The sequence below is a fragment of the Malaya genurostris genome, chromosome 3 (assembly GCF_030247185.1).
Source record: "Malaya genurostris strain Urasoe2022 chromosome 3, Malgen_1.1, whole genome shotgun sequence".
Classification (NCBI taxonomy): Eukaryota; Metazoa; Arthropoda; class Insecta; order Diptera; family Culicidae; genus Malaya; species Malaya genurostris.
The window spans coordinates 100,672,843-100,697,912 of record NC_080572.1 but is presented as its reverse complement, the minus strand read 5'-3'; the positions used below and the strand labels follow the sequence as shown (position 1 = coordinate 100,697,912).

The window sequence follows — 25,070 nt, the reverse complement described above, 5'->3', positions numbered from 1 at the left end:
GGCGAAACAAAAAACGTGAAAATTTTTCTAAACTGGTCTCAAAACTACACAAATCGATAGTCATTATCAGTAGGCAACTAAACAAACCGATTCCGGCTATCCTGGTTCCCGGTATCCGGTTCCGGAAGTACCAGAAATAGTGGTCATATATACCAAAATGGATCTCACTCATTTTTCTCAGCGATGGTTTGACCGATTACCACAAACTTAGATTCAAATGAAAGGTCTTCCGGTCCCATACAGAATTCCTGAATTTCATCCGGATCCGACTTCCGGTTCCGGAATTATAGGGTAAAGTGTGTTCAATATTGTACGCCGTCACTTAAACCGGCGAAACAAAAAACGTGAAAATTTTTCTAAACTGGTCTCAAAACTACACAAATCGATAGTCATTATCAGTAGGCAACTAAACAAATCAATTTTGGTTATCCTGGTTCCCGGTATCCGGTTCCGAAATACCGGAAATAGTGGTCATATATACCAAAATGGATCTCACTCACTTTTGTCAGCGATGGTTTGACCAATTTCCACAAACTTGGATTCAAATGAAAGGTCTCCCGGTCCCATACGGAATTCCTGAATTTCATCCGGATCCGACTTCCGAATCCGGAGTTATAGGGTGCGTATTAGAAGAGTTTGTGTGTCATGTTAGTTGGTGGCCGTACGAACCGACTTCGATTATACCGGTTCTTGGGTTCCGGTGCCGGAAGTGCATATAATAGTGAACCCATTTCGTTTTCTTAAGGATGGCTTACGCAATCAAAGCACTGTTTTGTTCTGTATGTTATGCATAAACAATCACTTGGTTTCTTTCAAAAATCGAAGAGAAAATTTTTGAATAGAATACCACAATATTATATGTACATGAGAAAGGCATCATCACACCACTTGGTGGATTAAAACAGGTTTTTTGAGTTTTAATCACACTTTCCCATTGAAAAAAGATTTTAAATTCTTCAGCGATTGTTTTTTTTTTTCATTGAAAAATAAATTCACTATCCAATTTGGGAAACATTTTCGTCTCAAGTTTTACAGTTAGTCATGTTTCTGAATATTTTCTAATGGATTCGTCTTAAAACTTGATCACTGTTTCACATAATTACACCACTGTTCAATGTAAGATGACTTCATAACTAGTAATATTCACTTTTCACTTGTTTAATCAACGATTAGAAAGTTCTAACATTACCCGCTAAGTAAGCTTCAAAAATAAGAGATGAAAATTTGTACCTCATTCACTTGATTGCACTTTGTTTTAATCTTATTTCGTATAGCAATGTTGCCAATTTTTCTCATAAGCATCGAAAACAAGTATTTTGTTTAGTATCCGTGACAATAGTTTAATAATATTATTAGTATTTATATTGCAACAAAACTGTTTCGGCTTAGAAAATTACTAGAAAGTGCGTATTTAATGAAATAACCAAAGTAGCACTAGTAGCACTGGTTTCATTCTGGAATATGTCAACATAACGCTGTTCGGACGGATCACGAATTGAAGAGGCTACTGGGTTTGGTATATTCAACAATAATATTTCGGTCTCATTTAGGCTTCAAGAACCTGCTCTGTTTATATAGCAGAGTTAGCAGCAGTTCATTATAGTTTGAGTGTAATCGTCACATTATCTCAAAACCATTATTTTCTTTTCACAGATAGTCTGAGTGCAATTGAAGACATTCACTCAAACGCTGCTGGAAAAAATGAACTTTTCTTCTTGGGCAAAATAAAACAGTGCCTGAACGTCATATTGAATAATAATTATCAAATCACAATAGTTTGGGTCCCGGCTCATTGCTCCATTCCAGGCAATGAAAGAGCCGATATTTTAGCCAAACGTGCTGCTATTGAGGGTGAAATTTATGAGAGACCGATTGCTTTCAACGAATTCTATAGCGGGTCTCGCCAAAGAACACTTGTCAGCTGGCAAGCTTCTTGGGATAAAGATGATCTGGGTCGGTGGATGCACTCAATTATTCCTAAAATATCGACAAAGGCATGGTTCAGGGGACTGGATGTGAGTAGAGATTCCATTCGTGTGATGTCCAGACTCATGTCCAATCACTACACGTTAGATGCACATCTCCTTCGAATTCGACTTTGCGAGACTAATCATTGTGCTTGTGGCGAAGGTTACCGCGATATTGACCATGTTGTTTGGACATGCGTGGAGTATCGTGATGTCAGGTTTCAACTAATAAATTCCTTGCGTACCCAAGGTAGACTATCCAATGTCCCAGTTCACGACATTCTTGCTTGTCGTGACGTTCCTTACATGAAACTTTAGTCGAAAATTAAGTCCGTTGGAGTTCCAATTTAAATTTTATTTTATGTCAGACTGTTTTCTCTTCCATGAGTTCAACCAACCAATAGCCAGCTATCTTATATTAAATAAAAGTGATGAACTGATACAAACAAACCTGAAATAGTTATAAAATCATGTACAAAATAAATTTATTTCATTTAATGTAATTTATAATAGCAACTCGCTTGATAAAAACAGTGTTTAGATTAACTAATGAATACCAACATACCAATATGATATTGAAAATGTATTAGGTTTAAAGTACTATGTATTGTGGATGCCACCGCGAAGAAAAACTTATGTATATTTCCTATGAAATAAACGTATTTATGGAATTAAAACATTACGCTGTTGTGTGTCTCTCTCTCTCTGTGTGTGTGTGTGTGTGTGTGTGTGTGTGTGTGTGTGTGTGTGTGTGTGTGTGTGTGTGTGTGTGTGTGTGTGTGTGGTGTGTGTGAGAGAGAGAGAGAGAGAGAGAGAGAGAGAGAGAGAGAGAGAGAGAGAGAGAGAGAGAGAGAGAGAGAGAGAGAGAGAGAGAGAGAGAGAGAGAGAGAGAGAGAGAGAGAGAGAGAGAGAGAGAGAGAGAGAGAGAGAGAGAGAGAGAGAGAGAGAGAGAGAGAGAGAGAGAGAGAGAGAGAGAGAGAGAGAGAGAGAGAGAGAGAGAGAGAGAGAGAGAGAGAGAGAGAGAGAGAGAGAGAGAGAGAGAGAGAGAGAGAGAGAGAGAAGAGAGAGAGAGAAGAGAGAGAGAGAGAGAGAGAGAGAGAGAGAGAGAGAGAGAGTATTACATCGGCTGTGCATCTGATACTTTTAAATTTTCAAAAGGATCAATCCAAATTACATATACAATAAAATTTTAAATGTAAAACGAAAGGAAACGAAAACTACACAATAATTTTTAAAAGTCGAATCAATTCCAAATTGGTTTTAAATATATCGTGTGTTTTCTTACAGTTGACATAAAGCCCTTTCAAGAAGAATTCTCACAATTTAAACCTGATAGTGCAATAGTGCAATATTGAAGTGACGTTCTTACAAATAAGATGAAATAGAGAGCCGTTACCCTACTCTTGCTCATAAAGCAACACTCAGAAAATACGCCTTAATACTACGGTAGGCAAAAATAGTAAGACTTTGTTTATAATTTCAAAATTCTTTATTCATTCATCCAAATTAGAGGTAGGGTATTTTTTGTGAATTTAATTTGAATTTTGGAAATAGATTCTTTTCAGTGTAGTGTAGGAGTCGATGAAGAATTCATTATTTTTTTTTTAATTTGACTAATTTTGTAAAAATCACTTCTACAACATTTTTTGTGTATCTATTTTTGGTTTTTGGTTGATTTTGAAATCATTGAGAAAACAATTAATTTTTTTTCAGTGCATATTTTTTTAGAGTGCCCTATTGATTCCCTACCACTTCTTCCTGGACGCCATTTTTGTACGATGGACGGTTTCCGAATTACAACACGAGACCCGGTAAACTGTTTTAGCTGTAACTTCTTCATTTTTCAAAAGGCATGGATGGGATAGCCATCAATCTGTAGGTTTTAATAAGAGCTTTAAAATAAAAATTATCAAAAAAAAATTGAAACCATGCTTTTTTTTATTTAACTTCTTCGGATTCTTTTATAATTATTGAGAAAAAAATGAAATTATTTTTTTCAGTATATATTTTTTTAGAGTGACCAATCGATTCCCTACAACTTCTTCCTGAACGCCATTTTTGTACAATTAACGGTTTCCTAGTTACAACGATTTGAAAAAGACAATATTTGTGAAATGCAAAAATAAAAAATCAGTCGTGAGTCGGATTGACCTCTCAATCGGTTCAAAGCTTATGGTTTGCCATACTAAAGCCACGTGCAAAGTTTCATCCAAATCGGAGGAGGTCGATTCTGATTTTGTCACTTTTTCTTCTACTCATTCCAGGAATTGCTCTACAGTCACTTATCACCATATATGATTCCTCCCCTGTTGTCATTTGCTACTTGTGTTACCAAACAGCTATGTTTTGGATTGCGGATTATGAGACAATTATGTAGTTGATACTTTGGGTTTCATTTCCAAAATTACTGAGAGAATTTTTACTACCTAATTTAATTGAATTTTAAACAATGTTATTATGATGTAACCGTCTTACTCGCAATTCCCCTTTTTTTTCGCCATGCTTTGAATATGCTTAGAAAGCAAGCGCTCTTCCCTGCTCTGCCTTCTTCGTAAACAGATACCCGGTGACAAAAGCTCCGATTCTGAGGGCCCGCTTTACAAGGTATATATTTTGATTCCCCACTTCACATTCCATTTACCAATGTTTGATTATTTATTTTTCGCTCTCCCAATCACACTACTCCGATCAACTTTGGAAATCACGATCAACTGATACGTAAGTGATCGTGATCGAGAGTTACGCTCCTAGGTATGTGTGCTGTGCATACATTTGTCACTGATCTATCCAACAAACTGGCTGGCGGAATCAGTTTGCTTACGAAGTGTCTGTAAAGCAACAATAAAAGCACATTGACTTTTGAAGCTTTCTGCTTCGAGTTTTCGCTCGGTACGGCTGCCGGCTGCCAACCGACTGCCGTTGTCGTACTCTGTTTGATGGCTTTTACTTCACGTGTGTGATTGACTTTGCTTATGTTAGCAGGCACCGATTGTGGATAATTGGATTGTGTGCATGGTATTAAGGATAGTAGCACTATTATCGACGCGTGCATGTTTTCCGACCGTAGAATGACGATCAAAGTTAGGATTTAGGCGCAAAATATCTCTGCGTTGGTCTTTCTTACAGTTGTTTTATGAAAATCTAAATAATGCGAATACGGCACTTCAATCACCAGAGTGAGAATATATTGTCATACTCAGCAAAAGGTTCGATCCTGTAGCATAATACAGACAAAACCTTGATAGGTTCGCTGGTTGACACTCAACTTGTTGGAGCATATCGACGTCGTCGTCGATGTGGTTGTGGCTGTGGTCGTCCAGCAGGCTGCTTTTTTTTCTGCAGTCTGCATTCACATCACCATCTAATACTATCGCTCTTTAACCGAGCACGGCCAACCGGTCTCTCAGTCTTTAGACGTACGCTCGAAGGTAAGCAGTGTCTGCCATCATCGTAACACCTGTTACATTGTGCTCCAATCCGTGCCGTGTGTGCTTTTTGTTTTCGTTCGCCTTCTTCGCTTACTTCTTGTTCTGGGCTGCCGACGAGCCTCACGATCACGATCACGAGAGTTCAATCCGTGGGCCCGCTTGGATCGCGTAATCGCCGAGTCAGCAGCTTGTGCTTGTCGCGCATTGAAGTTTTCTTCAGCTCGTACCACGCCAACCGTGATTTTCATCGCTTTTCGGGATTTTGTTGTGCTTTTCGTTTTCCGTTTAATCATTCAATTATTGTTAATTTGCTTACGGAAGATTCGCTGGTCGAAGAGAGCGAAGAAGAAAAACCAAAACAATATAATCAATTCGGAGATTTACGGCAGTTGAAGTGGTTTGTGTTGATGCAGCAGATGTATGTGGCCAGCGGTAAACGAGAGTCAAGTGTGTGCAGCTGTCAGAACACTGCCCAAGAAGGAAAGCTTTTAATCGAATAAGAGTGAACGATTAGCTATGGATTTTCAGTTAATCAACAGGTTTTTTAGTACCAGGGAGCAGATTTGACGGAGAAATTGTTGCGAAATTGTGTCTGAAACCGGTGAATCAACAAGTAACAATTGTTATCATTCTATTGAAGAAAAATATGTCAATATGTCGCTTTACAAATCGGATTAGCAGAGAAGCTCACAAGTTAAGCATTTCAGCGGTCAGTGTCACGTTTTTCGCTGATGTTGTGGAATGGAATGCGTGCAATGAAACTAGCCTAACCAGAAACACCTTAATAGGCTAAAAGATTAAACCAAAGCTTGTTGCACAGCACCGTGTTCGTGTCACCTTGCTGCGAAACAGTTCGGGCCAAGGTTTTGTTTGTTTTACTACGGTTAAATGTAACATTTTGTACGTTAGTGTTTGTAGCTGTATTTTGGAAAAAAAAGTGAAATCATAACGAAGGTAAGTGTCACTGAATGGACAAATTACACATGTTTACAAAATTGATTTCTAATGTTATATCATTCAACTGTTTTCTTTACACCATATGGTCTATGAACCGATGAGTTACAAATGAGTGCATTTTTGAAACACGATGCGATTACCTGTTATTATTACTTGTAACGAACATAACCCGAAAGTATAAAGAAACGCGCTATGTTTCTGGCGTGTTTTCGCTCTTTCTTCTGTTTATGTTGAAACTTCCTTGTCGAAGCTTACGAAGAGCATCGAACAAAAACAAACAATATGCGTGCAAGCAATGGTGAATAGTTCCTGCGCTAGCACTATTTTTAAATTTTTAAACGTCTTTTGATTCTCGTTTTACCGAACACGTGCTTGGACATCATACCCGACACAATACAATTTTTTTTTCGATGCTCAATCGGAGTGCATTGATACACATTTGAGCCATTAAGAGTAAAATAAAGTACAATCATGGCGTAGTTTACTGCGTACTGTAATCTTTGTTCGTCTTGCTGAGTTGACCCGAAGACAAGTAGCTAATCATTTTAAACTTTGCCCAATACCTAAGATTAAACTTAAATCGATATTGTTCGGGCTTAATCCTAAAACGCTTTCGTGGGGTATTTTTACTTGTTTTAAAAATAATTAAAATAGATATAGAATTCGCTCTAACTTTAGAAAAATTTTCCAGGCTCGAAGGGCCGAGTGTCATATACCAATCGATTCAGCTCGACGAACTGAGCAAATGTCCGTGTGTGTATGTGTGTGGGTCTGTATGTGTGTTGTCAACTAAGAGGCAGTGGTGGTAAAGCATCGATTCCGAACACGCAAAACGTGTTCGTTCCGAACCAAAAAGCGAACCACCATCGCGAGTATGAATTTGCCGATACCATCGTTCGAGCAAGCATCGCCGAACCAAGAAGCGATGCTGCTGATGGTGAAAGAACCGATGCACAGTGGGGAAAAATGGACCAAAAACGCGACGATTTTTTTGGAGGCATGATACAGCTGACCACAAAGCACTTTTTTGGTGTAAAATGGTCAGTAAAATCGATTCCATGTATTTAGAAGGACCGCACGAAACGCTATCATGTTCATTTTACCCCAAGTTCCCTTTTGATACTGCATTGTATTCAAGCTTAACTATATAACATGAAACCGAAGAACTTGCAGAAGAGCGAATAGAGAGTTTCCGATGTAAAAAAGTCTAACAAATCGATTGCATATAGTTTTATTGACAGCAGAAAACTCGTTGCACCGTTTTACCCCATTTCTTTTCTAGTTATACTATTCAGTTGAATAATGATCTACAATCCAAAAGCAGATCCAATGCGATCTATCAATATTGGTTCATAATACGTGCAAAACATCTGTGATCCAATAAAATACAATGGGAATAACAGTACTAGTCCGTTTAACCCGTTTTACCCCAATTTATATCAAAAGTCGTATTTCTGGTTAAACTTTCTCTCGCATACCGAAAGCAGGCTGATTGCGGTTGAAGAAAATCGATTGATATTACGAAGAAAGACCTGAAAATAGGATTACAAATGAATTCAATGACCGCACGAATCTTGCTATACCGTTTTACCCCAATTTATTTCATAAGTCGTATTTCTGGTTAAACTTTCTTTCGCATACCGAAAGCAGGCTGATTGCGGTTGATGAAAATCGATTGATATTACGAAGAAAGACCTGAAAATAGAATTACAAATTAATTCAATGACCGCACGAGTCTTGGTATACCGTTTTACCCCAATTTATTTCATAAGTCGTATTTCTGGTTAAACTTTCTTTCGCATACCGAAAGCAGGCTGATTGCGGTTGATGAAAATCGATTGATATTACGAAGAAAGACCTGAAAATAGAATTACAAATTAATTCAATGACCGCACGAGTCTTGGTATACCGTTTTACCCCAATTTATTTCATAAGTCGTATTTCTGGTTAAACTTTCTTTCGCATACCGAAAGCAGGCTGATTGCGGTTGATGAAAATCGATTGATATTACGAAGAAAGACCTGAAAATAGTATTAAAAATTAATTCAATAACCGCACGAATCTTGTTATACCGTTTTACCCCAATTTTTCATCAACTGCAATCAGCCTGCTTTCGGTATGCGAAAGAAAGTTTAACCAGAAATACGACTTATGAAATAAATTGGGGTAAAACGGTATAGCAAGATTCGTGCGGTCATTGAATTCATTTGTAATCCTATTTTCATGTCTTTCTTCGTAATATCAATTGATTTTCATCAACCACAATCAGCCTGCTTTCGGTATGCGAAAGAAAGTTTAACCAGAAATACGACTTATGAAATAAATTGGGGTAAAACGGGTTAAACAGGCTAGTACTGTCTTTCCTTTGTGTTGAATTATATAACAGATGTTTTGCACGTAATATGAACCAATATTGGTAGGTCATATTGGATTTGCTTCGGGATTTTAAATCTGAATTCAACATAAAATTATATTAGTGGGAAAATTGGGGTAAAACGATGTAGCACGTAGCATGCGATCATGAACACTATCTGTGAATTATTATTTGAGGTTATTTGCGAAACATAGAACTGTCTTGTTGAACCAAAATTGGTCCAAACACCGATCAGTAGAACATTTTTTTCTGTAAATTCATGGAAGAAGATGACTGGGGGTAAAACAGAATACAGTTGTTTACGGTCAATCTTATTAAAAACAATCCATTTATCTAACTTATGAGCATGTCAGGAATACCTTCCGATTGATTGAATTGAATTTTTTCCTGAGTTTCACAGTTAGTTTTCAAAGTAAAGTCAGAAAAAAGAGGAATTGGAGCAAAACGGGCATGATAGTGAATTTTGCGGATCTTCTAACTCTCATAAATCGATTCTACAGAAAAATTTGCATAAGAAGTACTCATTTTGAAAATATTTGCTTATGTTTTTATGAAATTATTAAGCAAAGTCGCGTTTTTGATCGTTTTTTCCCCACTGTGCGATGCTTTAGTTTGTGAGCCTATCGTTACTAATATGATCATGAACATCCGATTCGAGTACTATAGGCTGTTGCTTCGGATGAACCGAACTTTGTCAGCTGCGGCTGGACGTTTCAGTTTTTGGGTAGCTTAGCAGAGTATGGTAATTTTGTATATTTCCAGTGAGCGTAGGGTGGCTCAATATGATAAATTGAAAATGATTTAACATTTGCAAATTCGATATTGAATAAATTGGTGAGTCCATAGCAATTAAAATTGAGTAATTTTGGGCATTTACAACGAGCGTAGGGTGCCTGTATATGGAATATAGAAAATTTTTTGACTAATCTCATTTGGATGCTCTATTGATTAGTGAATAAATTGCAGTTCGAATTGGATAATTTTTCACATTTTCTGCGAGCGGGGGTGGCGCAATATAAAAATTTGTTAATATTTTGATTTTTACTAATTTGATGTTTTATTAAATATTGATTCAAAAGCAATTAAAATTTAACAATTTTGGACATTTTCAGCGACCGTAGGGTGGTTCTATTTGAAAAATCGACAAAAATTGTATCTTAGACTAATTCGATGGTCTGTTGATTCTGGAAATAATTTTTTACATTTTTATCGAGCGTAGGTTGGTGCAATATGAAAATTTGGATATATTTAGACTTTTGCTGATTTCATGTTCCATTTAATAGTGAATCAAGAGCAATGTAAATTTGATAATTTTGGACATTTTCGACGAGCGTAACTTTAAAATTTTTGACTAATGTCGATTCCATGTCCTATTAATTGGTGAATCAATAGCAGTTCCAATAGGATTTCCAATTTACAGCGAGCGTAGTGAGGTCCTATTTGTTAGTGTAAAATGTTAGTATTTGAATTTGCAGATCCGATACTTTATTGATTGATGAATGAATTAAATTAGAATAGAATAATTTTATACATATCTTGTGGGCGTGGAATGGCTTAATATGAAAATTTGGGAATACTTTACCTTTTGCTAATTCAATGTTTAATAGATAGCAATTGGAATATTAGAATTTTAAGCATTTTATTCGGTGGTAAGGCAGCTTTATATAAGAAATTGTGAACTATTTTTCCAAATCAGATGCTGTATTGATTGATATATAAATAGTAGTGGTGGTGAACCATCGGATTTAAACATGCAAATCGTCGAAGTGCCTGTGATTTTGATTGTAATTTTTAACGCGCTATTGCTTTGCTCATAAACTGAAAAAGAATTTAGTTTTGATGCTGTAGGTAGGCATTTAATCGAACCATAAATAATAAAACTACGCATCGAATAGAGCTCAATTGACCTTCGCCGAAAGCTTTTGCATATTTTTGCTAGGAAAACATTTCTAAACAAATATGTATGAAGCATTGGTGCTCGGTTCCCGGTTTACCGCTGGCATGAAATTGTAAATAGTTTAATAATTACAATTTCTATATTAAGCCATCCAGCGCTCGCTGAGAATATCCAAAATTAACAAACGTCGCTCGCTCATCTATTGAACATTAAAATAGCAAAAATCAAAATATTTTCAAATTTTTATATTAACCCTCAGGGTACGGACTGGGTTACCGTAACCCGAGCGAAATTTGAAAGAACCGCCATACGAAGAGAAGTCGGCGAGGGTGGTCCGGACCAGGGGGGGGGGGGGGAAACTTATAGGTACACACTATTATAGGCCTAACCGGCAGAGTCAGTTTCCGCTTTGTGTCCGAGCTAGACACATATAAACATTGTGCTCGGGTGTGGTACACCCAGTCCGTATCGAACGTAACAAAATCCAAAATTTTCAAAAAAATTAAGTTTTAATTTTCGTCTGTTTGCCGCTGAGGAATAAAAAGGTAAGTAAGAATACGTACTCTTTACTTAATTTTGTAGATTCTAACCTCAAAATAACGCGTTGTACATGGTGTAAGCGAAGTATTGTAGTAGATCTCAATCACTTGAACGTACGTCTTATATCGAAATCTTTGCTGCTCGTAGTGAATTATAACTCATTAAATTTTGTTTCTTGTAATTTTTTGTTAAAGAACACGCATTAAAAACATGGCAACGCGTCGCTTTTTTACGCTCAAAGTAATTAATTTTAACCTTTATCATCATAAATCAACGAAACAACGTTGTTTCGCTAACTCGAAAAAACGCGTATTTTCATTTTTCAAAAAAAATATAGTTTTTGGAATAAATCAAAAAACCGTTATGGACATTTCTAAGAACTACTTTTTACCTTTCAAATGCGAGTTATACAATGTTAATATTTTTTTTTTCAAAAAGTTACAGCATTTTGAAAAAAAAAACGTTTTTTACAAAAAAAATTCAAGACCCGTTCACATTTTTCATTATAATTTTTTTTCAATCAGTTAAATGATTAATCTGACAACTCTATTATATTTTTGAGACAATTTCACACAAAATAAAAAAAAATTATTCAAATTGACAAAGTACAGCTCGATATACACCCAATCAAAGTCGCCGGGTTAGGCTAACCCTGTCCGTACTGAACGTAACTTTTTTATAGTCCGTACCCTGAGGGTTAAACCCCCATACGATCGCTGAAACTATTCTTATCATCATCATGAAAATCATCTTATTTGAACTGCTATTATTTCATCAATCAATAGAGCATCGAATTGACATTAGTCAAAAACTTTACCATTATACAGATAGAACCATCCTATGGTCCCTGAAAATCTCAAAAATGAGCAATTTGTAATTTTCACTATTAAATGAAACATTTTATCAGCAAAAGTCAAAATACTTACAAGTTTTCATACTGCGCCATCCTACACTCACCGAAAATTCCCAAAATTATTCAATTCGAACTGCTATTGATCCAACAATCAACAAACCATCGAATTGGTATTAGTCAAAAATTTTACAATTTTTCAAATAGAAGAACCCTACGATGGCAGATAATTTCCAAAGATTTTTTACTATTTATTACTAGTAAAAATAATCCAAATTTTCAAATTTCGCTACTCTACGCTCTCTGAAAATGTCTAAAATTATACAAGTTGAACTGCTATTGATTCAACAATCAATAAAACATCAAATTTAAATACGCTCGTTGAAAATACCTGCAATTACTTATTTTCTTTGCTATTGACTCACCAGTTTATTAAACATCGAATTTGCAAGAGTAAAAAAAACCCTTTTCATATTGAGCCACTCTACGATTGCTGAAATGTTCCAAAATATTCAATTCTTATTGTTATAGATTCTATAACCAAACCCATAAAATTTGCAAAAGATACAAAACTTACTATTTTCCATATCGAGACATCCTACGCACACTGATAATGTCCAGAATAATACCATTTGAATTGCTATTGATCGATTTATCAATCGAACAAAAGAAATTTTTTTGTGCTGATCACGTGTGCATTGATAATTTCAAAACGGTTCGAATCAGATTGCTTCGCCAAACACCGAGCACAGAACACCATCGCATTAACCGAGGAAATAGTTTTCGAACCTATCGCATGCTTACGCTCGGTGAAAATTTTTGAGTAAATTTGCAGAAGCATCGGCGTTCGGTTCGCAATTTACCACCACTGCTAAGAGGTCGAGATCTCAAAGATGGCTGGACCGATTTTGATCAAACTAGTGACAAATGAAAGGTATTTCCGTCACCCTGAACGCTATTGAATGGTTTAAGATCGGATGTTTACTTTTTGAGTTATACAAAGTTTTATGTTAAATTTTTCAGTTTTTGGACAATATCTTTTACAACTGACCTTGAAAACAGAATATGTTTTTAGACTTAGGTTCCGCACGGTAATAGCTATCCAACAAGGCATAGATTGTCAAAATCCATAAATTTTTAACGGAGATATCGATATTTTCGTGTAAACGCCTTTTCCCTTATTCCAGTAGTAGGAGTTTTACGCGTTTGATGATAAAGCGCTGTTTCGGAGCCAAATGAAACACGATTTTTTATACTGTTACATACAATTGTTTCTAAGCACCAAAAAGACTGTGTACAGCAACTTTTCTCATGACATTTTGCCTCGGACCGATTTTACCAAGGTTCGTTTTTGGCAACATAATCGTTCGAGTATGACATGTGAGCTAGATGATGGAAGTATTTTTAAGTTGAAAGTAATTCCATAATTATTTTGATTTAAGCTACTTACAGTAATAAATGGTGGAAGAACATAACTCCCATATACCATTCGACTCAGTTCGTCGAGATCAGCAAATGCGTGTGTGACAAAAAAGTTCACTCAATTTTCTCGGAGATGGCTAAACCGTTTTCTACAAACTCAGATTCATATGAAAAGTCGTATACTCCCAAACAAGGTTCCTGAATAACGTTTGGATCCGACTTCTGATTGCGGAACCACAGGGTGATATGTGAAACGGAATTAAAGTAAAGCAATTCATTTTTCTCTTAGATGGCTGAACCGATCTAAGATTCAAATGAAATCTAAGAACCATCTATGATTATAATGAGAGGTCTTAAAATCCTATAGAACATCTTACTTTTTAGTCAGATCCGACTTCCGGTTTAGAAAATGCAGGGTGATTAGTATAAAAATGTCCATTTCACATAAATTAATCAGGTTTATCGGGTTTGCAGATTTGGATAGTCGATTACCAAATAAATTTATTTCAGTTTAAGCGGTATTCGTTTTTGGATTCGGAATGTATCCCCGAATTTTAATTCGCACTACAATTTCTCAAAGATGTCTACACACTCCTCAGGTGAATTTAACTGATTTCGGCTACACCGATTTTAGAATTCCGGTTCCAGTATCGAATCGTTTCTCAAAGCTCATTTTTTCGAACTTTAAAAACAAAAATTCTAATTAAAGAACTTATGGTCTCATACAAAATTGGTGAATTTTATCCGATCCTGGAATTACAGGATGATGAGTTTTTAACATTCATACCGATATAGAAGATGTAAATTGTTTGGCGTATAAATTTATGGCCATGCGAATCATTCTGGGTTATGCTAGTAATTTCATAATTATGGCTCTGGAAGTACCATGAATAATGACGAAAAACTCTACAGTGGAACTTCGACATCTCAGGGAATGTTCAATCGATTATCACACGTTAAGATTGAAATTCGATACGATTTGCAGTTTCGACATTACAGGGTAATGAGTGATTAATATCTCAATTTGCGTTTAAAACGACGATAATTAAAATAATGTCATGAGAACTAAAACACCGAAGAATATCCATGCATCAAACACATGCGGAATAATAAAAAAGGTATAATCTCACTGCTAGGTGGATTAATCACGTTTTTTCATAATTTAATAATTAGTTTGAAGGCACACTGCTTAAGCTCTAAGATGCCGAGGACAACTCTCACGGGGTAGATTTGTAGCCTAACGCTATATTAATTATCTTTTATTCGGTTCCGGTATCGGAAATCAGAAATCAGAAAAAATGTATATAAACCATAAATATAATTAAGAATTATTCATGTACATGTAATTATTGTAGATATAACAAGCAAATAAACAATTCATGGAAATATAAAAAATGGTGGTATAATTAATTATCTCAAGAACAGTTACTTTTAGAAGAAAGGATATCATGAACCAATCTATTGCCTTTAACCTGTAGAATAATATTCTACTGTTTAAATGATTATCTTTCAACGAGAACATAAAATGTCGAATATATCTGTAAATTATTTTAGCTGTAACTTATTCATTTTTCAAAAGGCACGGATGGAATAGCCATCAATCTGTAGGTTTTAATAAGAGCTTTAAAATAAAAATTATCAAAAAAAATCGAAACCCTGATTTTTTTTTAATATAATTTTTTTGGTTCATTTTGAAATTATTGAGAAAAAAAATCAAAATTTTTTTTCAGTGCCCTATTGATTCCCAACAACTTCTTCCTGAACGCCATTTTTGTACAATTAACGGTTTCCGAGTTACAACGATTTGAAAAAGGCAATTTTCGTGATATGCAAAAATACATACGCCCTTAAGAATCAGTCGTAGGTCGGATTGACCTCTCCATCGGCTCAAAAACTTATGGTTTGCCATACTGAAGCCATGTGCAAAGTTTCATCCAAATCGGAGAAGGTCGAGTCTGATGATCTGCTAAGCATTTTTGGAATTGCTCAGTACACTTTTTCAATACATCAATCAACTGCGTACAACACAAGCTTCTTGATACAAATCGAGACATGGCTTACTTTTTCCAACACTTAATTTTCACTGTGGTTGTTGCATCTCTAGAAAATCTCGCTATGCAAATTGCAATGGTCTCATGATCAGAAATTTCACAATTGGTTTCCACACACGAATGAACTCCGTCAAAATTGGACTATACGTGATCTATCGTGTCTCGAAATTGTTGTAAACTCATTCACAGTTTGTTTAAAACTAAAGAAATACGCTAGTTGTTTCAAATGATTCGAACTCTGATCACTCTGATCAACGTTAAAATCACCCGGAACAGTATTTTGTTTTTTGTTTTTGTAAACTCAAATTGAAAAGAAAAACAAAAACTTACGCGAATAAAAAAAGTTAAAGTAATATGTATCATTAAAAAAAACTAAGGTAATATCAGATACATGGCCGACATTGACGTAGGGCTGCATTCGAGATGTGTATAGATATTAACTGATTTGATAACGTTTGACCGTTTAAGAAGCTTTAGCTATCGTGTGTGAGTATTCGGAACATTTTTCTCGAACGCAATGCACCCAAATGCTAGCTTTATTTGCGCTCGTTTGGTGCGAATTTCGCACAGCTTTTCACTAATCAAATTAATCTTGATTTGCACCAAACTGATGATTTTTATTCAACGATTTGCAAAGAAAGTGATCTTAATAGTTCTTTAGATTACTAATTCAGAGCCATTAGAACGGCCGATTTTGAATAATATTCTCTATCGTTGTCCACACTGCAAACTTGCAACAGATCAAAGTCTATTTACAGATACGGTTGTTTTTGCTGTTTTGTGTTTGGACCTATTTTTCCACTATTTAAACAATGTTTATGTGATAAACGTGGTATTAACAACAATCTTACACCTTCTTCCAATCGTTTTGTGAAAAAATAGAGAAAATACTCAAACAGGGAAGAAGTTATTAAGAAATCAAATCTGGAGTAATTTCGTTAAACTTTTGTGTTGTGAAATTTTGAAAACGTAGGACTACGTCTTTCTTTACTATGTCGGCATAGTAAAGAAAGACGTAGTCCTACGTCAAAATTATGTATTTCACACGTAAAATTTGCCCTGTAATTAGATCTCAAATGAATTAGTGCAACTTGATTTTCTCGAAAATTCTGTAAAATGAGAAAGGTTGTATTTATTTCATTTGTGTTTTTTTTTTTCAAGTAAGACGCATTAGGCTATTATGTTCTGCAAGATGAAAGGTTTTTATTAGTTTGAGTCTCGTGTGCAAAAAGGGGTGTGCGAGTAGAATTTTTTTTTGAATAACCCTGGATAGCAAACCGGAAATATTTGAATGTTTTCTTGTTCTTAGTCGTTCTGCAATATTTATTAGCATTTATGAACATGATTCAAAACAAAATAAACGTGATTCAGAACATAGACACATTTAAACAAACAAATTCAAAATAACTACAACATGTTTGACTATATTGGAACTCTTTAAATATAGAACTAATGTTTCGTTAAATCCGTACCACGTACCATTACCAATTAATACTAACGACAAAAGTATCCCATTAATTGATCCATTCAACCAACCATTCAACGTTTCCTTTTGTCATTATCATCAGAGTCGTTTTTTATCTTCACAGATAAATCCCGTAAATCACATAAAAAACTATCGAACCCATCCTGACAGTGCTGAATGGATTCTTTGACTATACAAGCGAACAGCGAGAGGCAAATGGCACAGGAAAACAAGACGACAATTAACCAGTACTCATGGAACTCGAATAAAACCGTTTGATGATCAATCGGTCAAAAATTAAAAGGAGAAAAAATAGATATCTCGGTAGACGGTGGTTTATGGTGGTTGCGCGCGGTGGAAAATTAATTAGTGCACTCGAGAGTTAATCCGCCAGTGAGAAAGAAGGATCAGAAAAAAAGTGTTTGAAATCCGAATCGTGTTATCTGCGAGTGGATTCTTTTTTGAGCCGTATTTATGCCATCCACATTCGCGGTCTTCACAGAACGAGTGAACGAAAATAAGGGAATAAAAAAGCTTAGATTATAGCCGGACCCAGACCCAACAGCCCGCTGGATCTGCTGGGCGCCACCAAATGCTAACCAGTAGCTAGTCTGCTCTGTGAAGCAACCGCATGACCGAAGCTGATACCGGAATCAGTTAATTGGATTAAATCTTGTTAATGGTAAGTTTCAAAAGCTTTATGTTTTATGAATTTTATTTCTTATTTTATTTTCGCTTCTGCTGTACATACTTTACTGCCATTGCTGCTACTGCCAATTTATTGTTTCGCATGAGGTTTTTGGATCTAAAAAGTCTTGATGGTCATATGGGCCCCGGATGAAACCATTCTACTAACTCAACCGGCAGTTGCTGATAGCACTAGGAATTGGAATGTACCCCAAATAAAAACATACGGTACCAGTCAAGTTACGGTTGAGGTCCTACGGCCGCAAGTGCGCGTCCATCAATCTTATTGCGATAACGCTTTTCGTCCAGTTAACTGTCACTGTTCATATATTTTATTTTTCTTCCACAATATTTAATAGGTTTTGCGCTACATTTCGTTGTTTATACTTGGTAATGTGAGCAATATATTTTCGCAATCTGTATTTAGTCGAAAAAGCGGTTAATTGATCTTGGAAAAAATAGATTGATGTAAAAATACAAGATTGTGTGTCGTTGATAGCATTCACCTGTCAATGTTGATTTTTAAGTTCGGATTTTTAATTTATTTTCTTCCCATTTCCTGCATTTGACATGGATCGCTAATATTATTAGTAAAACAGTTAAGTCAGTAGTAAGTATACCCCTCCTGCGCGTCAATACATTGGTAGCCCCCATTTATTGGATGTTACAAGTTCTATGTTACAAACCAATTGAATGAAAAATCTTCTTCTTAAATATTCATTTATTAGATGAGTTGTGTTCTTGCATTGATTTTATGTCACCGTTTGATAATCTATCTATACAGTGTCAGAAAATAATGACACTCAAACATTTTTAATTTCATTGGGGCTTAGTATCTTTATTATTAACTTTGAACATAACCTGTATCAAACTAAATGTTTGTAGAAGATTAAGCTTCCTCTTCACTCAACATGTCCGCCATTTGCATTTGTGTACCCAATAGGTAACAAAGGAGACAAAAACAAAATCTCAAATCAGTGTCGGCGGTAAAGCAGAATAGCGAAGATAGACTTGTGATGCGGTGTGTGTTTATTTTCTGTTGGATTTGTTTCTATCGATATAGGACTAAAGCTTGCTTCAGATAGAATAGGAATAAAGACAATTGCCTGTATTTCAGTTATTTATTATTGAATTCAAGATCTTTTTTTATACTAATGTTGCGTTTCCTTCATACTTTTAAGAAAAAATACGGATAAAATTATTCGACGCGGTTTCGAAGGAATTCTCGAATTTTTCCTGTAACACGGCTCATTAGGCGGCGCACACCTTCTTCGTTCATCGTTTTAGCTATCTTATTCCACAAGGTCGACATCTGATTGATGTCTTTGACAACCTTTTCCTTTGCCTTGAGTCTCCTCTTCATTATTGCCCAGTATTTCTCAATTGGGCGGAACTGGGGGCAGTTGGGTGGGTTAAGGTTTTTCGGAACAAACTGCGCCCCTTTCTCTGCATACCATTCTTGAATGACTTTGCTGTAATGACTGCTTTGTCGGCAAAAACAAATTTAAATTTGGCTGGAACATCCCCCCGAGCCATTGCCAAGTAAAATTTTTGATCTGGGATTTGCTCGAAGTTAGCCTTGACATAGGTTTCATCGTCCATCAGAAGACACCCGTCGAACTTGGTCAGCACCTGGTCATATAGTTTCCGAGCACGAATTTTGACCACACTATTCTTTTTTATGGTTCGATTTGGCTGTTTGCTAGCTCGATACGACTTGATTCCATCCCGGAGTCGAGTTCTCCTCACGGTACTATGGGCAGCACCGAATTTTCTGGTTAAATCACGGTCCGACAGATTAGGATTCCTCTTAAACGTCTTCAAAATCTTACCACGCAGTTTCCGGTCGACAGTTCCACTCCGACGACTGGCTTGAGGCTTCCGAATTGTCGTCAATGTTTCCTTATACCGTTTGATAACGCGCTCAGACCACAATGTCATGTCATTTTTTCAATCTGTTTTATCGTTAGATACTTATCAAACTAAAAATCCAGAATTTAATTGGGATAGTGATTTTCCTGGCTTTAAGCTTTATGAAAGAAAAAATATGATTTTTTGAAAATGTTAGACCCTACGCTTTAAACGCGTTTTTCTCGAAAGCAGGTTTTGAAAGTGCGTGTCCATCGTCATTCAAAAACTACTGAACCATTTTTTTTTTAATTTTACACATACTTTCTACATATAAAAAACCAGACCCCAACGTTTTCCTTTTGGTTGTTTGTTACTTAGGGGAGGTTTTACAGTTACAAAATGTCGGATTTTTTCGTGAAAAATCGTAGTTTTCACTTTGAACAACCACCAAAAATAAAAATTAAATTTAAAAAATCAAACAGAAACGTTGGGGTCTAGAAAAATTTCTACTCTAACTTTGCTACTTTGATTTGTTCACTTCTGATTAGTCTGCGCTGAGATACAGTGGACACCGCAAATCATGATTTTTAAGAAGCGTCCTCATAAATACCTCTTCACAGATTCATTTCTTAATATTGTTCCACGAAAAAAATTGTAAAAAAAAATATTGTTCGAATGATGCCTATTATCATGCAAAACATTTAAATTTATTTTGTAGCACGATAGTTTCGAAAAAAAATTCAAAAATGATGATTTTTTCATCTTTTAGACCCTACCCCTCCTTTAAGGACATTGTGCGTTCGTCTGTGGGGTAACTTTATCACAAGTTTTCATTCTCGCTATCACATCAGTCAAATTGAATACATGTCTTTGAAGTGTTTTTGTTTCTGTTGCCTAGAATTCTTAATAAAAATACGCATAGTGTACTCCATTAAAATATTAACAGCTACTAGCGTAGCTCAGTGAACATTAGGTTTGGACAAAATATTGATTTCAGCTCCACCAAACTTTCCCTGCTCCTTTTGGGTAAGCACCATGCGAAGTTTCAGCTCGATCGGAGAAACTATTTTCGTGCCCGAGGTTTAAAGTTTGTATGAGATTTACTATGGAGAAATCCACTTTTTTCAAAAAAAAAACGGCTGAAGATCAACCTATGAATTCTAAAAATCGGTGCCTGTGTTATTTTCGTAGGAAATTTAACGAGGAGGAAAAACTTCGAAGACGATAAAACAATTCGACATTTGTAGACAAAGTTATTAAAAGAAAACCGACAGGTCCGAACAATAGCTCATTCCATACATCTAGCACCTACGCTTTCGTGGAGTATATTTGTACCCCAGAATTGAAACACCATTGAATTGATGAAGGACACAAATAAAGAATGAATTTGGAAATATTTCGCACACTAACACCTTTTTGTACTCACTTGCAGCGTTTCGAAAATTCTTAGAGAGCCGCAAATTGACTCGAGGCTCGATATTTCGGGATGTGCGTGGTGTAATATTTATCGACTACCTTGAGAAAGGAAATACCATTAACAGTGAATATTATATAGCGTTATTGTAGCGTTTGAAGGCTGAAATTGCAAAGAAACTACAAAGAAAAAAATTTTGTTTTATCAAGACAATCGTGTCACAAGTCGAGCAAAACAATGCCACATCTACCGTATTCGCCAGATTTGGCTCCTAGCGACTACTGGCTGCTCGCAGGGTCAGAAAAAAATCTCGCCGGTAAGAAATTTCGCATGAATGAAGAGGTTATCGCTGAAATCGAGGACAATTTTAGCCAAAGATAAATCACTACTACACTGATGGTTTTATTCTCCGTTTTGCAAAAAAAGTAATCTTTACAGTTCTTTGAATAACATTTGGAATGGCTGATTTAGCATAATGTTCCCCATTGTTTTCAACTTTCCGTTGTATTTTGCTCCAATCCAAACGACGTGATGAAATTTTTTGTGATTTACCATTAAAAATCGTGAATATTTGATAGCTTCTATTCAACTGAAATATACTTGGGAAAAAAAAACTATTGAAATGGTCAAAAAAATATCTTTTCGCTATTTTTCAATAAGATGCGTAATGGAAAATTTTCTGTTTTTTTTCAAATTCGATGTATTGCATTTTCTTGATTTCTTCTCTATTACACCGCCCTCCGAGTGCAACGTCTATTCCACATTCAATAACCTTTTCCAGGTTCTCTACTGAGTATCATGCATGTTAATATCTTTTCAGGTACTCTTGTTACATGCCCAACCCACTGTACTCTTTATAAATCTTCCAATGCTAGCATGTTGAAATACTTGTGATCTATGCCTCCGCCATTCCCCATTCTCTCTTAACCAACAAGTATTGAGCGCAGGATTTTTCTCTCAAATATGCCGAGTACTCAGAGATCTGTCTTCTTCACCAATCACACTTCGTGGCTGTATAGAGCAACTGAAAGTAAGAACGACTTGTATATGGCCAGTTTTGTGGGTGTTTACCAGCTACGCAATTTAAGCTGGTAACGGAGTTGTTTTACTCCACGACTAAAATCACTATCGCAGAATACTATTGCTCCAAGATATATGAACCCGACAACCTCGTATCTTACTCAAGGATGGCTTTTATCGTATCAAAGAACGCTCACTCGCAACTCTTCACACGATTCAATAAGTGCCATCAAAGAGAGACGGATATCATCGCAGCAACAAAAAACCGACATGGTTCATTTAACATAGAATAGACACCAGTGCGAGAGAGAATTTCTCTCGATGACCTGTCTGAGAATCAAAGGTTAGCTCGCTGCTGTGGGGATTCTCTCTGAAGCAACAAACGGTCGCATATTCTCGTTTCGCGATTCTAACTATGTGCATATAACCTTTGTATATTTTGTGCCTATGAAAATGTATGTGAATGCTACACACAAGGGTTTTGAAATATTGCAACCTAGTATGAGAGTCATCAAGTCGAATCATCGATTCGGTTTTCTGCGATAATTGTCAACTTGCGATTCTCTCTTGGTAAATTCCACACAGCACCAATCATCATCGGACTGTAATTTTTTTAAGGGCCGTGAAATACTCAGAGTATGAAGTGGAGCGAAGAAATGTAGAAAAATTCACTCGCGGTTCATGCATTGAGAGACTCGAGTTCTTGTAGCATCTTCTACCGGATTGAAAATGTTGTATACAATCTAGATAAAAATCGAGCAGCTTCTGTTAAATTTTCGGAAATCACGAACACTGATCTTACCCCATCAACTTCCTCCTGAATTGGATCCATTAGGGCTGCCTAGTGAACAAGGCCCCATGTACTTGGTAGAACATTCTTTTACACAGTTCTATGATCGACAACAATAATATCAATGTTGCATTAGCATTAGAGACCGCCCGTGTGTTGCTACTCCGTTATTGTTAAAAACCAATTAAACATACAAAATGTTTTCATGAAACAACTTGCTTGGGAATAGCTCGTAGTTTCACATTGTGTAAACTGCTTTGCTCCCTGCATGTTGCTCAATATCGATGCCGGCCACGTCCGAATGCAGACCTACTTGAGACGGAAGGATTGTTGATTCAATGCATGTTACTACTAGAAACCGATGAATCCTCTGCATTTCCAAGTGCATTACAAGAAGAGTTTTTTAGTTGGTTGATTTTCGAATAATAATATCATGTGTTTATTGCTCTGGGTAGCCGAGAATACGTTGCAATTTTATCGTGTTTTGTATTAATATGTGCTCCCTACTAAAATACAAAATTCCTCCCGAAACTCGTGAAATTCCAGACAGCCGGCTGTCGGGAGGTTCGTTATGAATTCATACATTTAATGCATTGTGTTCTGTTTTTTTTATCGAAAGCCGTAATATTTGCAAGATACCACTCGATCGCCATTAATCGAACAACAACTCCCTACGTCATATGAGGTAATGTCAATATCTACTCGATAACCAAAATAATAAAATACCAAATGGATCCTCCTCGCAGTCCAAACTATATTTAGATGTGTCCAAGTTAAACATAGTTGCAAGAAATATTTGCACGGTTATGAACTTCACGCGATCCATACATTACACGTTTCCCATATTATTGATGCCTATTTTTAGTAAGGAGAAATGTAATAAAGCATTGGATCTCATCAGTATCTTTTTTCTCCTATTTACATTTCTGTAAATAAAACATGGCGGCCGAGAGATGACACACAAAAGCTGAAAAATAACAATTTTAGATTTTCAGCCAGAATCACAAAATCGACTTTTTTATTCAATAGTAACATAATTGAAGGCACACTGCTTAAGCTCTTAGATGCCAAGGGCATTTTCTTATTTTAAATTAAAACTAACTTAAAACTAGGGTATTATCATTAGGGTAGTGGCGAATTCCGGTCGCAATGGTCGATTCTGCAGATTCAGTCTGCAGCTGGCGATCGGCAATGGTCGGTGGATTAAATATGGCATTAGTTTCTTCCAGATGACGATTATACGTTTCAATGGGTCCGCGGGAAACACCCCCAGGTCACAGAGACCCAGCGGGTGGCCCGCATGTTGTTCATCGATTGAAGCAGTTTTCCCGTGGGCGATGCCTTTGCCTAAGAGAATGAAAGAAGTATAGAGACGTAATTTTGTGGAAAACGGGATGAAAAAGGGGGTATGAGAACGAATGACCAAAAACGATAAAGATCTAATTAGTTGACATCGAGATGGTGGAGAAACGGAGAAAGGGGGAACGAAGAAGTTAGTGGCAGTCAAAAGATCTTGTTATTTTATACAGAGATAGTGGACAGGCGAGGGATTTGGAGAATCGGGCGAATGTTAGTCTCGAACCTGTAGGTGAAGAATATTCTTAGCCTCGACAAGAGAGAGGAAACTACGGATTACACTTGTATATTAATGTGTTTAAGGTACTGGTATATGAGAAGCATATATAAACTATCCCGACTCGCCAACACATCCCGAACCGGAACATTGGACGGTCTACCTCGGGCCCTAAGGGATTCCAGTAGCTCCGACCTGACGTCGCGATACTCTACGCACGACCACACGACATGCTCGATGTCCTGATAACCGTCGCCACAGGTGCAGAGACCGCTCTCCGCGAGCCCAATACGCCGGAGATGTGCGTTGAAGGTGCAGTGATTTGACATGAGCCGCGACATAACACGAATGATATCGCGACTCACGTTCATCCCCCTGAACCAAGGTTTCGTCGATACCTTAGGGATAATGGAGTGTAGCCATCGTCCCAGTTCGTCATTGCTCCATGAAGTTTGCCAACTTTCGAGAGTTTTCTGACGAGAGATTCTGAAAAATTCATTGAAGCATATTGGTCTTTCATAAATATCACCTTCTAATGCGCCCACTTTAGCCAATGAGTCTGCCTGTTCATTGCCTGGAATGGAACAATGCGATGGGACCCAGACTAAGGATATTAAATAAGACCGTCCAGATAAAGCTCTCAAGTGTTCCCATATTTTCCCCAGAAAATAGGGGGGATACTTTCCTGGCTTCATTGCCCGGAGAGCTTCTATTGAACTTAGACTGTCCGTGACAATGAAGTAATGATCTTTGGGCAAGGTTTCAATGATCTCAAGAGTGTACT

General features: G+C 36.5%; 1 protein-coding gene across 1 annotated transcript in view; it reads left to right on the top strand.

The window, feature by feature from the left end:
- Positions 1-5,323: 5,323 nt before the first annotated feature.
- Positions 5,324-25,070, top strand: part of LOC131437810 (uncharacterized) — a 219,838-nt gene continuing 200,091 nt past the window's right edge. Inside the window, exons 1-2 of the mRNA XM_058607397.1 lie at positions 5,324-6,349; positions 17,076-17,633. The gene's annotated coding sequence lies outside the window, so the exon portion shown is untranslated. The remainder of the gene's footprint in view (positions 6,350-17,075; positions 17,634-25,070) is intronic.